At 30.7% G+C, this 14,952-nt stretch overlaps 1 non-coding gene across 1 annotated transcript; it reads right to left on the reverse strand.

Annotated features, from left to right (window-relative positions):
• Positions 1-13,933: 13,933 nt before the first annotated feature.
• On the reverse strand, positions 13,934-14,040 carry LOC121205852 (small nucleolar RNA R71). Its single transcript, XR_005900925.1, has one exon. It is a non-coding gene; the product is annotated as a small nucleolar RNA R71 (small nucleolar RNA).
• Positions 14,041-14,952: the final 912 nt, after the last annotated feature.

Consider the following 14,952-nt stretch of genomic DNA (forward strand, 5'->3'; position numbering starts at 1 on the left):
GATTTGGATTTTAATTTGGGATATCTTGCGATGACGTTTGATAAAACGATTTTTGAAAACAACTGATTTTCTACAATCAACTATTTTAAAGGAAATAAACTCAGATTTTCAAAATACAACGATTTAAGCACTTCCGCTGCAAATTATTTGATTTACTTGAAAAGATAAACAGTTGACGGTTTTAACTGATAAGTATAACAACACGTTTTTTTTTCCTTAAATAAGTGAACTCTTTTAGTAACAAAAATATATGATGTTTCCAAAATGATAAGGTCGGATTTATACTTTTTATTTTGGTGTAATTTATAATGGTTCTGTTAAATTGTAACGAAATTTGTCCTATTTTACAAAAAATAAAAAGTTGAGGCTAATTAAAGAAAAAAAAAAGAGAGTAGGAGTCAAATAGCTGAAAGTTGTATATACTACAAGTAAAATTTGTGATTATACTTGGTTTTTAAATAGAGTTAACGGAAAAAGTTATCTAAAATATTAAGGATAAGGAAATGGGAAAATAAAATGAGCGGTTTTCAATAAATAAAAATGAGTTTTGATAGGGATAATCCTTTTACCATATTTGACACATATGACTGGATTGTATTCATGATTGATGTTGGTTAATAAATTTTTTTGAAATATATGAAAAAAAATAAAAACTAAACTAAATTCATATCATCCATTAGTGTACACTATTCTTCAAAAATCAGGACCTTTGAAGTAATTTTTTAGGTGTATCATCTTCTTTAACAAATTCCATTAAAAGAAACAAGAGCATGTGGCCTACGGTGCTGCCATTGTTTTCAAAATGATTATTTATCCGTTTATGAAGAAAAATAAAGTTCATTGTTCCCAGCCATGGGCGCAGCAGCCCACACAATTCATGCGCCAAATATCCCATCCGTCATTCTACCTTCAAAATGGACCCACACTACTCTTTGCCTCTTCCTCCATTTCTTATCCATTCTCATTGACAAATGGATGATCTCACCGAGGATAAAGCAGCATGGTGAACTTTTTCACTCTCCCCTTTCAAACATTTTCTATAATTTTTGAAATTTAGCAGTTTTCTTTTATCAGTTTTGGATTTCGTTCAAATGTAAAGACATGAAACTTTAAAATTATATTCTATTATTATAATTTTAAAATATATATATAAATTTGAAGATTAAATTGAATTTTTATTTCCATACTTCAAAACTATTATGGAAAAAAATCAAAGATAATTTAAAAAAGGACTCACTCTGCTGTTCGTCTCTTCCTTAGTTTCTTCTCATGGACAAATAGATAATCTCACTCAAGGATAAATGCAACATTTACTTGCTAAATTGGGTTTTTTTTATAATTTATTTCTATCCATATTAATTTTTAAATTTAGATATTTTCTCAATTTCATTCTTAGATTTGAATTTTTAGAATGTGCCAATTTTTCTTTTGAACTTAAAAGAGATAACCTTATAAACATTTGCTTTTTGTTTTTGTTTTTGTTTTATTATTTATGAGATGACGTTGCTTTTACCTTCGAAGGTAGAGATTTGGGGTGACAGATTTGATAACAAATTGCAATTTTTCGTTATTTTGCATTTAAATCAATATAATTCCAAGTTAATTCATAAGAATTTCTAATTTAAATTATTTTTAAATAAAATTAAATAATTTCGGTTCTCTAATTTCTTTTAATATTCAAATTCTTAGATTTAACTCCTATTGAATATTAGTTATGACGTTTTTATTGGGTTTACTTTACCAAGTCTATCTATGTTTGTCAAATACTCAATCCCTTATTGACGACACGATAACTCCGCGCCAACCTTAGAATTTTGATCAACTTAGACTAAAATTAATTATCTAAGCAATAAAATTAAATCGACAAATGATTAAATATAATTGTAAAGTACACTAAATTTTTAAAGAGAAAATTTAAATTTTAACTTTAAAAATAACATTATTAACAAGCATAATTTTAAACTTTAAATATAAATCATAAAATTTATATAAAAATATTTTTTTAAAAATGGACACTTAAGCAAACAAAAAATTTAGATTTAATTTTGAGTTCGCTACAATCTAACAAATCACCGCCTCATTATTACTTGAAAATAGGCCGAGTAGACAGATCCAATGAACTCCTTATCAATTAATAGGAATTTCATTAATTGGGAATAATAAATTGGGAGATTCAGAGTCAAAATTCAACGATTTTGGTGAAGAAAATGATAGGTCGGACCCTCCACCATGGCAAGGTTCTTTTATTATTATTATTATTATAAATAGTCCATATACATCTTCAAACACACATGACACATGCATGCATGCATGTCCACACCTATGCATCCTGAGTGAGATCTGTAAATGGGAAAGGACACCTACACGTAGATATTGACATGATTGTCATCATGATTCCACTCATCTTGGTTAATTTACTTTTCGAATAAAAATTTAAATATTATAATTTATTTCATATATCTAAAAATCATTAATCTTTCTTTTACTTTTAAGAATATAATTTTTTTTATTTCGAAATTTAAAATTTAGGTTAATTTATTAAATCTATTAATGTGACATTTTAAAATTAACAAAAAACTTTTTTTGATATCCATATAACAAAAATAAATAATATTGTAAAAGATTTGAATTTAACAAAAAATTAACAATGTTAAAAATTCTTAAAAATTCACATAATCATTTTAATTAGAATAAAATATTTCGATTACCTAATGACATTATAAAAATTGATGTACCAAATTATATCAAAATTAAAGTATATAGATCAAATCTCAAATTTAAACCAATTATAGAGATCAAATTGAAATTTAACAATTCTTATTCTCTAAAAGAAGTAGAGGGATTCGAACTAAAATTTATCCATTATGCTTTCATGTACAAAAGAAGCAGAGAAAACAATAGACAGGTGTATATTGTGAAAGGCCTTAGGGCCTTTTATATATACTAGTATAGATATAATCCTGTCTAACAAAATTAATAATTCGAGATAAAAAAAAACATTAAGCCAAAATTTATTAATAATAAAATGAAGCAAAATTAGCAAAAACATAATGAGCCAACGAGCTTACAGCTCAATATTTAACACTAAAATTACAACAAAACAACAAATATGCATGGGAAGAATTTCAACCAAACAGACAACAAAATGCCAATATATAGGGTAAAAGCATTCCATACTCATTGAATAAAAGGATACTTTTACTAAGAAAATATCATTAAAAAAGTTGTGAAATAATAAATTCATTGTTGAGAATCAAATTGCTCAAGTGAAGTGGTGCCTAAGGCAATAGGCACCCCTTTAACAATCAAATGAAAATAGTAAAGATTCATAAAACAAAAAGGCTATTTATGCAATTCGGTTTCTCTACATCTACGAAGTCTAGCTCAGTAAGCAATATACACTATCTTCAACAATTACAAAGTGAACCTACTCAATCACACACCCCGTAATAATTTCCTTCACCCTTATATTTTGAAGATGATAAATCTAAAATATAGAGTTATACACGGTACTTTTTAATTAGTAATTTATGCAAATTCTGAGTAATTGACAACAAAATTTGTAATTTTTATTACAAATTTTACAAGTTGAGTAAAGTTAAGGAACTTAACCATATGCTAATTTTCATATTTTTGCAAATTTAAAGAAGTTTTGTGCAATGGAAGGAAATTAGGGCTTGAAGCTTACCTGGTGAGGCTCAATGTTGTAGCATTTTCACAGCAAAGGGACTTATGTGTTGGGTCAATAAATTACCAGCTCGGGATGCCCCAAATAAAGATTATTGGACTTTTAATTACATCTTAACCCAATTCTTATTTGGGTCATTGAAGCTGGACAGCCTGCCACGAAAAATTGGGCCCAAACCGTCCACTACGGAAGGAAAGAACCTAGACCATTCACAAGGAGGCCCAGATCGTCCATTCTAGGGCAAAGTTGTCACAAGACCTTTTCTCCTCCCTATTTTCTTGAATCAAGGAACCACCAAGAGAGAATATGCGAGACAACAACCACTAGTGGAGAGAATCAAGGGGATGACACCTTCCTCCTCCAAAAATAGCAAATTCAACCCTTTCTCTTCTACTACTCAAGGGTTGGAAACAAAAAGTAGATTTTCAAGAGATTCCCATACTATTTTTAGCATGGGACGTTAGGCGCATCTCCACTAAATAGGGCTTCATATTCGTCATCCGTAAATCATTCAAGAATCCCTCTTCTCTCATTTCATCCTTTCATATCTCATTTTCATTTATGCATTCTCTCTACATTTGAGAGAAAGTTGAGTGAGAAATTCTAGAGTGTTAAATCTCTCAAGGTCGACCACCTAAGGAGTAAATTTGCAACGGAGCAAATGAGAAGAAAAGAGGAAACAACCACAAGTGGCGTTTCGGAGAACCATTGGATTCTACTTGTAGTTTTTTCTTCCCTTTAATCTTTATTTATGTTCTAAGTTGAAAGACATGATTGTAATTTATTCGATTGATTTTATTTAATAATGATGACTTAGTTTTGTTTATGCTAGAATGATGGTGAATTCTTGAATTATGTTGTTCTTAATATTTTTATAATGTTTTGTACCTCAATTATTTATTCATTCAAAGAAAATCATAGACATGTTGCTCATGCATTATAAATGTTTGACTGCATCTGAACTAGTTATTTAATTAGAACCGAATGGTAATTAGTAAACACAATATGTTAAAAAGGAAAGTAGATTAATTTAAGACATGTTAGCTGTAAGATTATTGTAATTATAGAATAATTAACTTGTATAGATTAGGAAATGATTAAATTACTCCTAGATTGTTGGGTTGTTATTACCTATGTATAGGTGTTGTATCACAATTGTAAAGATATAAGAAATAATATTCTTTTCTTATTTCCCATCTAGTTTCTATTTGGTATCAGCGCTGGAAATTTTTTCCTAGCTCCTATAGAACCCTAAAAATATTTTCGGTCGATCTTAGCGATGTCAAAAACTTCATCAAACTCTACTTTCTCATCTGCCCAACAAAAATCTATTAGAAATCATGTTTTCAACTTTGAAACGCATTCTAGTCAAATCACCAATATCAAATTAAATGTTGATATTTTTTTGTAATATCCTGATTTTGGGCCTAGTCGGAATAGTGGTTTCGTGACCACAAAATCCGAGATAGAAATAATTATTTTATGATTATTTTAAGGTCTATGATATGATTGCATGATTGTGTGAAAATTTCGTGAAGAAATTTTATGCATAAAGTACTTAAATTGAAATTAGGGACTAAATCGAATAATTAGCAAAACTTACATTCTAGAAGTTTCTAGTATGAAATTGTTTTGAAATATTAATTAGGAGGTCTTAAATAGAAATTTTACCAATTTATAAGTCTATGGACAAAAATTGGACATGGATGGAATTTTTGGAAAGTTTAGTAGTCAGGGCATTTTGGTCATTTAGGGGTAAAATGAATTAAAATACAAAATTAAAAGCCAATTTTGCTCATCTTCAACCCCATGGCCGAATATAGCAAGGAGAAACCATGGATAGGGTTTTTCAAGCTTCCAATCTCGGTTGTAAGTCCATTCTAGCCTCATTTTTAATGATTTTTACGTTTTGGGAGTCCCGGTAGCTCGATTAAGCTTATGCTAGCAATAATTCAACCTCGGGTTCATATTTGGAAAAATACTCATAGGTGAAATTTGTGTATTTTGGTGTTTTATGATATAATATAAGGTTTTAAATTATGTTAGACAACTTGTACTACTCGGTTTTAAGCGAAAACGAGCAAAAGGGCTTAATCGGTAAAAATACCTAATAGTCATAAGTACATGTTAGAGTGAGAATTTGATGTTGCCATAGAAGGGAAAAATGATCAGCATGTCATAAAACATAAGAAAATAGGCTGAAGTTCAATTTACGAGCTTTGGGGAAAAAGTGTAAATATGTGAAAGTTTAGGGGCAAAATTGTAATTTTTCCAAAATATGAGTTTGGGTCAATTTGAATAATGTGAGTCCTAATTAGACTATATTTTAAATGATAGAGCAAGGAAAACTAAAATTCGGGCTAAAATGGGGAAAATACCAAGTTGTGGACGAAATGGTAAAAGTAGCCATTTTCGCATACGAGGTAAGTTCATGTGTAAATAATGTAGTATAATTGTTATTTTTAAGTTATTGATGTTAATTATATGATATGCTGATTTTTATCATGAAATATATGCTTTGTGGTTATTTTCGAATAAAATGCAAATTATGTGAATTATTTGTTAAATATAAAGTGCTACCAAGTATTGGCTTCGGTATTTTACGGAAGATGGCATGGAGATGTGTTCGAGGAAAATCCCGTTTGAACTTTAAGAATAGATTAGGATACAAGTGACATGTCACTAGGATATTTGGGCATCCGAACTCGTTGAGTTGAGTCCGAGTTCACTTATGGATGCAAATGTCCGAACTCGTTGAGTTGAGTCCGAGTTCGTGAGATGTAACTAGGCATCCGAACTCGTTGAGTTGAGTCCGAGTTCACTCATGGATGCGAATGCCCGAGCTCGTTGAGTTGAGTCCGAGTTCGCTTATCGGCGGGTTACATAGTAGCTTGGCTACATATGTGGCACTTATGTGCAAACTTTCCATGTATCCGAATTATATTCCGATGTGTTCAACGGGTAAAGTTCTACTCAAATGGAGGAATACTCAAGATGAAAGGGACATATTGGTAAGTGTTGTGAAATGGATACTTTGAACAGGTATGTACTTAACCCTCGGGTTGAAAACTCGATATAACAACAATATGGTAAGATGATAAATGAAAATGTGATATGAATGTCTCGGTGATGATTATGCAAATGATGTTTTATGTTTGCTTATATTGTTGTGTTACTTGCTATTTGCATGTGAGCTTACTAAGCATTTATGCTTACTTCCTCCTTTTCATTCCTTGTAGTTTTGACAAGCCAACTCGGAAATCGGGAACGGTCGGAGGCTCGCTCACACTATACGTATACCATCTTGGCATAATGGCTTGTATATTTTGAGTATGGCATGTATAGCATTATAATCATTTTGTATATATGGTCTTATGATATGGTTATTGAGTGGTATGGAAATGCTTGGTAATGATTAGCCATTGGAATGGCTAATCATGATCATATTTGGTGTTATGTATGTCAAATTGCTAGCTAATCCATGGAAACCATGAAATAGGTAAAATTTACCATAAAATAGATTCAGACAGCAGTAGTGACGTGAATTTGAAAAATCACTAAAAATAGTAGAAATGGAATTGAATAATGAATAAGTTATGGAATCGAAGCTTGATGAGTCTATTTTCATATGGAAGAAGCAAAATAGGTATATGAGCTATATTTTATGAGATGTTTAAATTTTTGTGAAACAGGGCCAGAGCAATTTCTGGATTCCCTATTCTGACTTTGGAAATTCACCATAAATTTTAAAAAGATAATTAGAAGTCATGCTTTATATGTACAGATTTCTTATTGATTCTAGTTTTATTAGAGACAAACTACATAGTCATTGAAGCTCTGTACAGGGAGATATCTGATTCGTAATACACAGAGGTCAGAGTAGTCGAACCCTGAAATAGGGGAGACTTTAACTAATAAACTGTACTAATTGGCCCGAGAAAAAATTCTAGAAAAAAATTAGTAGATAGATATATGAGTCTAGTTTCAGGAAAAATTTACCGAATTTGATTTTTAGTTTCGAAACTCGAGATATGATTTTTAAAGCGACTGTGATGCAGTTAGCCAGCTTGTTTGGAAATTTTAAAATGAATTGTATGAGCTGTTTAAGTAATGAATTAAGTCCGTTAACACCTCGTGTTCGACTCCGGAAACGGTCTCGGGTACGAGGCGTTACATTTTTTGTGTCCGAATGTTTATCTACAGGCAAGGAAAGATTGTCTACCTGATAGGAGATAAGGAAGCACTAGCAAAGCAGGACCCTTCTAATGTTATTTGGGATGCTGAAAATTTTATGGTTATGACATGGCTTATAAATTCCATGAAGGAAGATACCAATTCCAACTATATGTGTTATTCTACAGCCAAAGAACTCTGGGATAATGTTAATAAGATGTATTCTAATTTGGGAAAGCAGTCCCAAATTTATGAGTTAACTATAAAACTTGGAGAGATTCGTCAAGGAGAGGACAACGTCACCAAGTATTTCAATTCATTGAAAAGATTATGGTAAGATTTGGATTTGTTTAATGATTATGAATGGAAGTCTCTAGAAGATTGCAAAAGATCATTGCATTTACAAATTTTTGGCTAGATTAAATGTTGAATTTCATGAAGTAAAGGGAGAATTATAGGTCGGCAAGCCTCTATCTCCCATTCGTGAACTATTTGCAAAAATTAGAAGAGAAAAAAGTCGCAGAAATGTGATGCTTGGAAAAAAAGAGACTGTTGTACCACTTGGGAGTTCAGCCTTAATGGTTTCTGGTGCCAATAAAGCCCAACTGAGGTGGCAAGGACAAAAGTCTCAAGTGTGGTGTGATTTTTGCAAAAAAAAAAACACGCCATACTCGAGAAACCTATTAGAAAATTCATGGCAAACCAACAAATTGAAAGAGTAAAATTAGAATGAAACAACACCTAAGCAAACCTCTTAACAACATATAAAAAGGATAAATTAGCATTGTCAAATACCCAAATTTTGACATTATTAAACTTACACTACTTCAGCACTTATCCTATAAATAGGAAAATTGCAAAAATTTGACACACCAAGATCAAGCTTCCACTTAATATGCATAGAAAGAATTTCAACCAAACAGACAATAAAATGCCAATATCTAGGGCAAAAGCATTCCTTACCTATTAAATAAAAAGATACTTTTACAAAGAAAATATCATTATGGAATAGTTGTGAAAAAACAAAATCGTTGTCGAGAATCAAATTGTTCTAGTGAAGTGTTGCCTAAGGAAATAGGTACTCCATTAACCACCAAATGAAAATAGTAAAGAAACAAAAAACAACAAGGTTGTTTACGCAAATCGATTTCCCTAAATTTGTTAACTCTAGCTCAGTAAGTAATATACACTATCTTCAACAATTACAAAGTGAACCTACTCAATCACACACCCCATGATAATTTCTTTCACCCTTATATTATAAAGAAGATAAGTCTAAAATATAGAGTTATCTACAGTACTTTTTAACTAGTAATTCATGCAAATTATGAGTAATTGGCAACAAAATCTATTGCTTTTATTACAAATTTGTCAATTCGAACAATGTTAAGGGAAAAAAATTATATTTTTACTTAACTACATGTTAATTTTACATATTTTTGCAAATTTGAAACAGTTTTGTGCATTAGAAGGAAATTAGGGCTTAAAGCATACCTGTTGAGGCTCAATGTTGCAACATTTTCACAGCAAAGGGATTTATGTGTTGGGCTGATAAATTATCAGCTTGGGATGCCCAAAATAAAGATTATTGGACTTCTAATTTCATCTTAACCCAGATCTTATTTGGGTCATTGAAGCTAGATAGCCTCTTGTAAAAAACTAGGCCTAAACCATCCAGTAAAGAAGAAAAGAGCCCAGACCATGCACAAAGAGGCCTAAACCATCCATCCAAGGGTAAAATCATCACAAGACCCTTTCTCTTCCCTTCTTCCTTAAATCAAGGAACCACCAAGAAAGAATAAGGAGGATGGCAACCACGAGTGGAGAGAATCAAGTGGACGAATATTCCTACTCCAAAAATAGAAAATTCAACCCCTTCTCTTCCACTATTCAAAGGTCAGCCACATAAGGGAGATTTTCAAGGGATTCCCATACTATTTTAACATAGGACGTTAGGGGCATCTCCACTATAAATATGTAATAGCCCAAATTTCAGCAATGTCGAAAATAGTGGTTCGAGACCACCAAATCTGACAAATGAACTCGTAGATTATATTATTTAATATTTATGAGCCAAATGTAGCTTTTAAAAGATTTTTGAAATAGTAAATTGTGTTTTTATAAAGATTTATTTGGTCAAGAAATTGAAAAAAAAAGTATCGAGAACTCAGTGTTATATACCAAGCCATAAATATTTTTATAAATATTTACGGAGTGGCAATAAGGTAGTATTAAAATTTCGTTAGAAAATTTTGATGTTTGGGTGATTAATTAAATAAAAAGGACTAAATTGAAAAATGTGTAATAGTTGCTAGAAGGATTAAATAGCTCAATTGTCAAATGAGGAAGGACCTAAAGTGAAAATAAGCCCAAAAGAGATATTTTGGGCGGTAATAGCTGAGAAAAATCAGGAAATATGTGAAATAAAGGCAAAATTAGAAAATTGTCAAAATTAGCTTAAAAAAAGGGACCAAATTGGAATATCTAGAATTCTCTTCATTTTTTTCATTTTCATCAGTTGAAAAATAGCCATGAAAGAGGGTTCAAGTTGGTTTTCATACTTTAGCTTCATGTAAGTTTAATTCTTGCTTTCTCTTTGAAATTTCTAAGATTTTGGACTTTTACAATTGGGTCCAACTATTATGTCATTAGTTTTTGATTTCATGGCTAATTTTTAAAGTTTCTATGGATGAGTGCTGGAATCATATGATGAATAAACATAGAATTGAAGTTTTAATTTTGATATATGATGATTTTATCAAGTAAAATTGATGGAAATTAATTTTAGGACCTAATTGTGAAAAAGTTTGGAATTATAATTTAGTGCTGAATTTCTGATCTCTAAGATTATAAAGTAGTTTAAAGTGATAGAATGAAGTATTAATTGAGAAAATTAGCTCAATTGAGAGGTTAATTGAATAGGGATGAAATTGTCACTTATTAAAAGCTTAAAGGCAAAATGGTAGTTAACATCTTGCATAAAACAATTTTGGACAGCAACAGTTGTATAAATTTAAAAAATCACCAAAAATTGTAGAAATCGAATTTGGGGATGAATAAAATATTAAATTAAATATTATTGAGTCTACTTTCTTATAGAAGAAAAGATATAAGCAATGGAATATAAATCATGAGATATAATAAATTTTGTGAGACAATGTCAGAATGATTTTGGTTTCCCCTATTTCGACTTTGGAAAATCATCAAAAATTTAATAAAACTAATTATGGGTTTAAATTTATATTTTTAGAATCCTGAATAAGTCTATTTTCAAGAGAAACAAACAAAAATATTATTTTAGCCCGTAAGAGGAGATAATTAATTTTTAGTGAAGAAGAATCAGGACTGTCAAGCAGCAGAACAAGGGAGACTTTAAAGAATAAACTTTACTTATTGGCTAAACCAAAAATTCTAAAAAATTTATTGTAAGAAGATATGTAAGTCTAGTTTCAGGGAAAGTTAGCGGATCTTAATTTGGAGCTCCACAGCTCAAGTTAAAAATAATTTAGTGGCTATGACATGGATGGACAGCTTTGGAATATAAATAAAAGTAAATAGTGAAATTATAGAAAATGTTACTTATAAGCATGTTATATACATTAAGGATGTAGAATGGAGAAGAGGAGGAGGAAAATATGTGAGTGATTTATGCATAAATTGATCACATGCTCAATTATATTTGGTAAATGTTAAACTTTGTTAAAATGGAAAATGTTATAAATTCATGTTTGAATTAAATGTTATATATGTTAAAGAATAATTTGAATATTTGATATTGCCTAATAAATGAATATCCGATATTGCTTAGTAAATGTCAAGCCAAATATAAAAAATATATATGTTATAAGTAGAACATGTGTGAAAGAATGTGGTAAGTATTTTCATGGTTATTATTGAGCTCATTCACATAAATCTGTCATTTGAAATTGTGATAGATAGGAAGAAATAATGAATGACATGCTTATGTATGGTTATATGTATTTATCTGAAACACAAGAAAATGATGGTTATATATTTGATATATGGAGACATGAGTCTATGATATATGAACATGGAATATATTTTATAAATGTGTTCATTCATAATTATAGAATTGTGTAACTCAAGTGTACTATTTGTATAAAGTTAGTATTTCAAATGATTTGATGAGTAAAGCTCCAATGTGAGATAGTTTGAAATCAAGACAAATTGTTATGAAAGTGTATTTAAAATACATAGATATGATTGTTATAAGTTATGTGAATAAATGATGTGTAAAAGTATATGCATATGAGAAATTTAATGAAAGTTGAGTCCATACATGTTTCTTGATATTCATATGAATTATATGACTAACAATGTGATAAGAATAGGTATTAGGGCTCATGATCAATTTGAATAATTATGCTTTGCATAATTATGTTGAATATAGAGAAGCAGTAAGCTAATTACCATGTTATACGAATTTATTAAATATTACATGTTTACTTTGTTTTACTTTGTTTTACTTTTTCCCTTAATTAATAATGATTCGATAAGCTCCGGTAATGCCTCGTACCCTATTCGGATGACGGATACGGGTAGGGGGTGTTACAAAATAAGGCTTCATATCCCTCATCCCTCAATCATTCAAGCATCTCTCTTCTCTTATTTCATCCTCTCATCTCTCATTTTCATTTCTACATTCTTTCTACATTTGACAAAAAGTTGAGTGAACGATTCTAGAGTATTAAAGATCTCAATGTCAGCCACTTGATAAGTAAATTTGCAATGAAGCAAAGGAGAAGAAAAGAGGAAACAACCATGAGCAATGTTATGGAGAACCACTAGATTTTATTTTGAGTTCTTTCTTCCCAAATTAGAATACATCTTATTAACATTGAAAGACGTGATGCTTTTAGAAATTCTAACGAATAATGCTTTATAATATAATCTTTAGTTTAATATGACATAGACATAAATATTGACTGATAGATAGACATAGGACTTCGACAAAAGCTTATTACTAAAAAATTTTAATTAATAAACAATTAAGTTTCCATGAATTTTTCTGGAACATTTAAACATTGTTGTAAATAAATTAAGTAACATTGTTGTGAATAAATTAAGTTGAGGAGTGTATTTATTCTAACTTACTCAAGTCATACTTGTTAAACCTCGTGATTTACTGCTCTATTTTTCACTTGCATTTTCATTAGCCTTTGCATATTTAGTCGTTTATTTTAGTTAATTAGTTAATTCAAACTTCACAGTTTATTTTTTTTTCACCATGAACTTGCTAGTTTATAATTTCACGATAATTTTGTTTTATATATACAGCCTTTGTAGAGGTGATTCTCTAACTCACTACATTATTACTTGTTGACGACTGTATATACGTGCACATCAGTTGCATATATATAAGCCACGCAATAAGTTTTTGACACTGTTGCCGAGGACTTTGTTTTAGACATTATTTGTGAAATCGAATTTTTTCAATTTGGTTTAAATTCTTTTTTAGTTAAGTTTTCTTTGTTGTGTTTTTTTTTCTCTCAGGTACCAATAATTTATGAACATAGATCGAATCATCAATCTACTGCTTGTTGACCTTGGGATTAAAAGAACCTTCAGAAGAAGAAGGGAATAAGCAGCCTAAAGACAAGCTACGAAAATGGATCCTGAATAAAAAAATTAGAATGAAGGAGATGTTTACAACGCTCATAATCTGATCATTGTTGTTGATGACAGAGACCGAGCCATTCATTAGTATGTTGTGTCTTTATTCAATGAACTCAATCTTGGAATTGTAAGGCCCGAAATTAAGGCCTCTCATTTTGCATTAAAGTTGGTTATGTTCCAAATGTTGCGAACTGTGGGCCAATTTGGTGGAATTCCTACCGAAGATCCTTATATGGACCTCCGCTTATTTATGGAAGTGATTCATTTAAGCTAGTTAGAGTGACTAAAGATGCTTTGAGATTGAAATTATTCCCATACTTGTTGGGAGATACAGCAGGAGCATGATTGAATTCCTTATTGCCTTATTCAACATCAACATGGCAAGAATTGACTGAATAATTCTTGATGAAGTATTTTACATCGAGCAAAAATGCCAAGCTCAAAAATGAAATCACTACATTTTAGCAACTCTACGAAAAATATATCTATGATGCATAAGAGCGATTCAATGAGTTATTGCAAAAATTTCCTCATCATGGCATTCTTCAATGCATTCAGCTGGAGATATTTGACAATAGTCTCAATTCACATACAAGAATAGTGGTAGATGCTTCAATCAATAGAGCTCTTCTTTTGAAACTGTACAACAAAGTATATGAAATTATTGAAAGGATATCAAGAAAAAAAATTAGTGGCTGACCAATCAATCAGCCACAAGAAGAAGAGTGGTTGCAGTTCACGAAGTTGATGCGCTTACGTCTTTGAAAGCCATGTATCCTTTTTGACTTCCATGATTAAGAATATTATTGCTAATGGTTTTAATGCTAACATGTTAGGTCAGCAGCCAAGCCAGTTTGAAAATATCTCATGTGTTTATTGTAGAGAAGGTAACATGTTAAAAAACTGCCCATCAAACCCAGAATCAATCTACTACATGGGTAATCAAAATCAGAATAGAAGTGGTGCAGGACCACAATCAAATTACTACAATCCTTTGCAGCAAAATCATCTAAATTCCTTATAGAGCAATCAAGAGGTTAGTCTTAGAAACTCCTATATGCAATCTTGACCAAACCAATTACTAGGGTTTCCTCAACAAGTTCAGAAACCTCCATCCACTGAACCTCCAAACAACCTTGAGAATTTGTTGATGGCCTACAAGGAAAAGAATGATGCCTTGATCCAAAACCAAGCAGCAACATTGAAAAATTTGGAGAACCAAGTGGGATAGTTAGCCCATGGGATCAGAAGTCAATCCTAAGGTTTTTTACTGAATCACATTGAAAACTCGAGGAATACAAGCAAACAACAGTCTATAGTTGTTACCATTAATAGTAGAAAAGTGTTGGAACCTAGGGTTGTTGAAGTTGAAGACGAGCTTGCTGTTACTCAAAATAAGGAGGAAGTTCAACCAAATTTTAAAATTCCCATGGTACAAAAGTGTGCCCCTGTGA

This window comes from Gossypium hirsutum, chromosome A08 (assembly GCF_007990345.1).
Source record: "Gossypium hirsutum isolate 1008001.06 chromosome A08, Gossypium_hirsutum_v2.1, whole genome shotgun sequence".
In the NCBI taxonomy this organism is placed as follows: domain Eukaryota; kingdom Viridiplantae; phylum Streptophyta; class Magnoliopsida; order Malvales; family Malvaceae; genus Gossypium; species Gossypium hirsutum.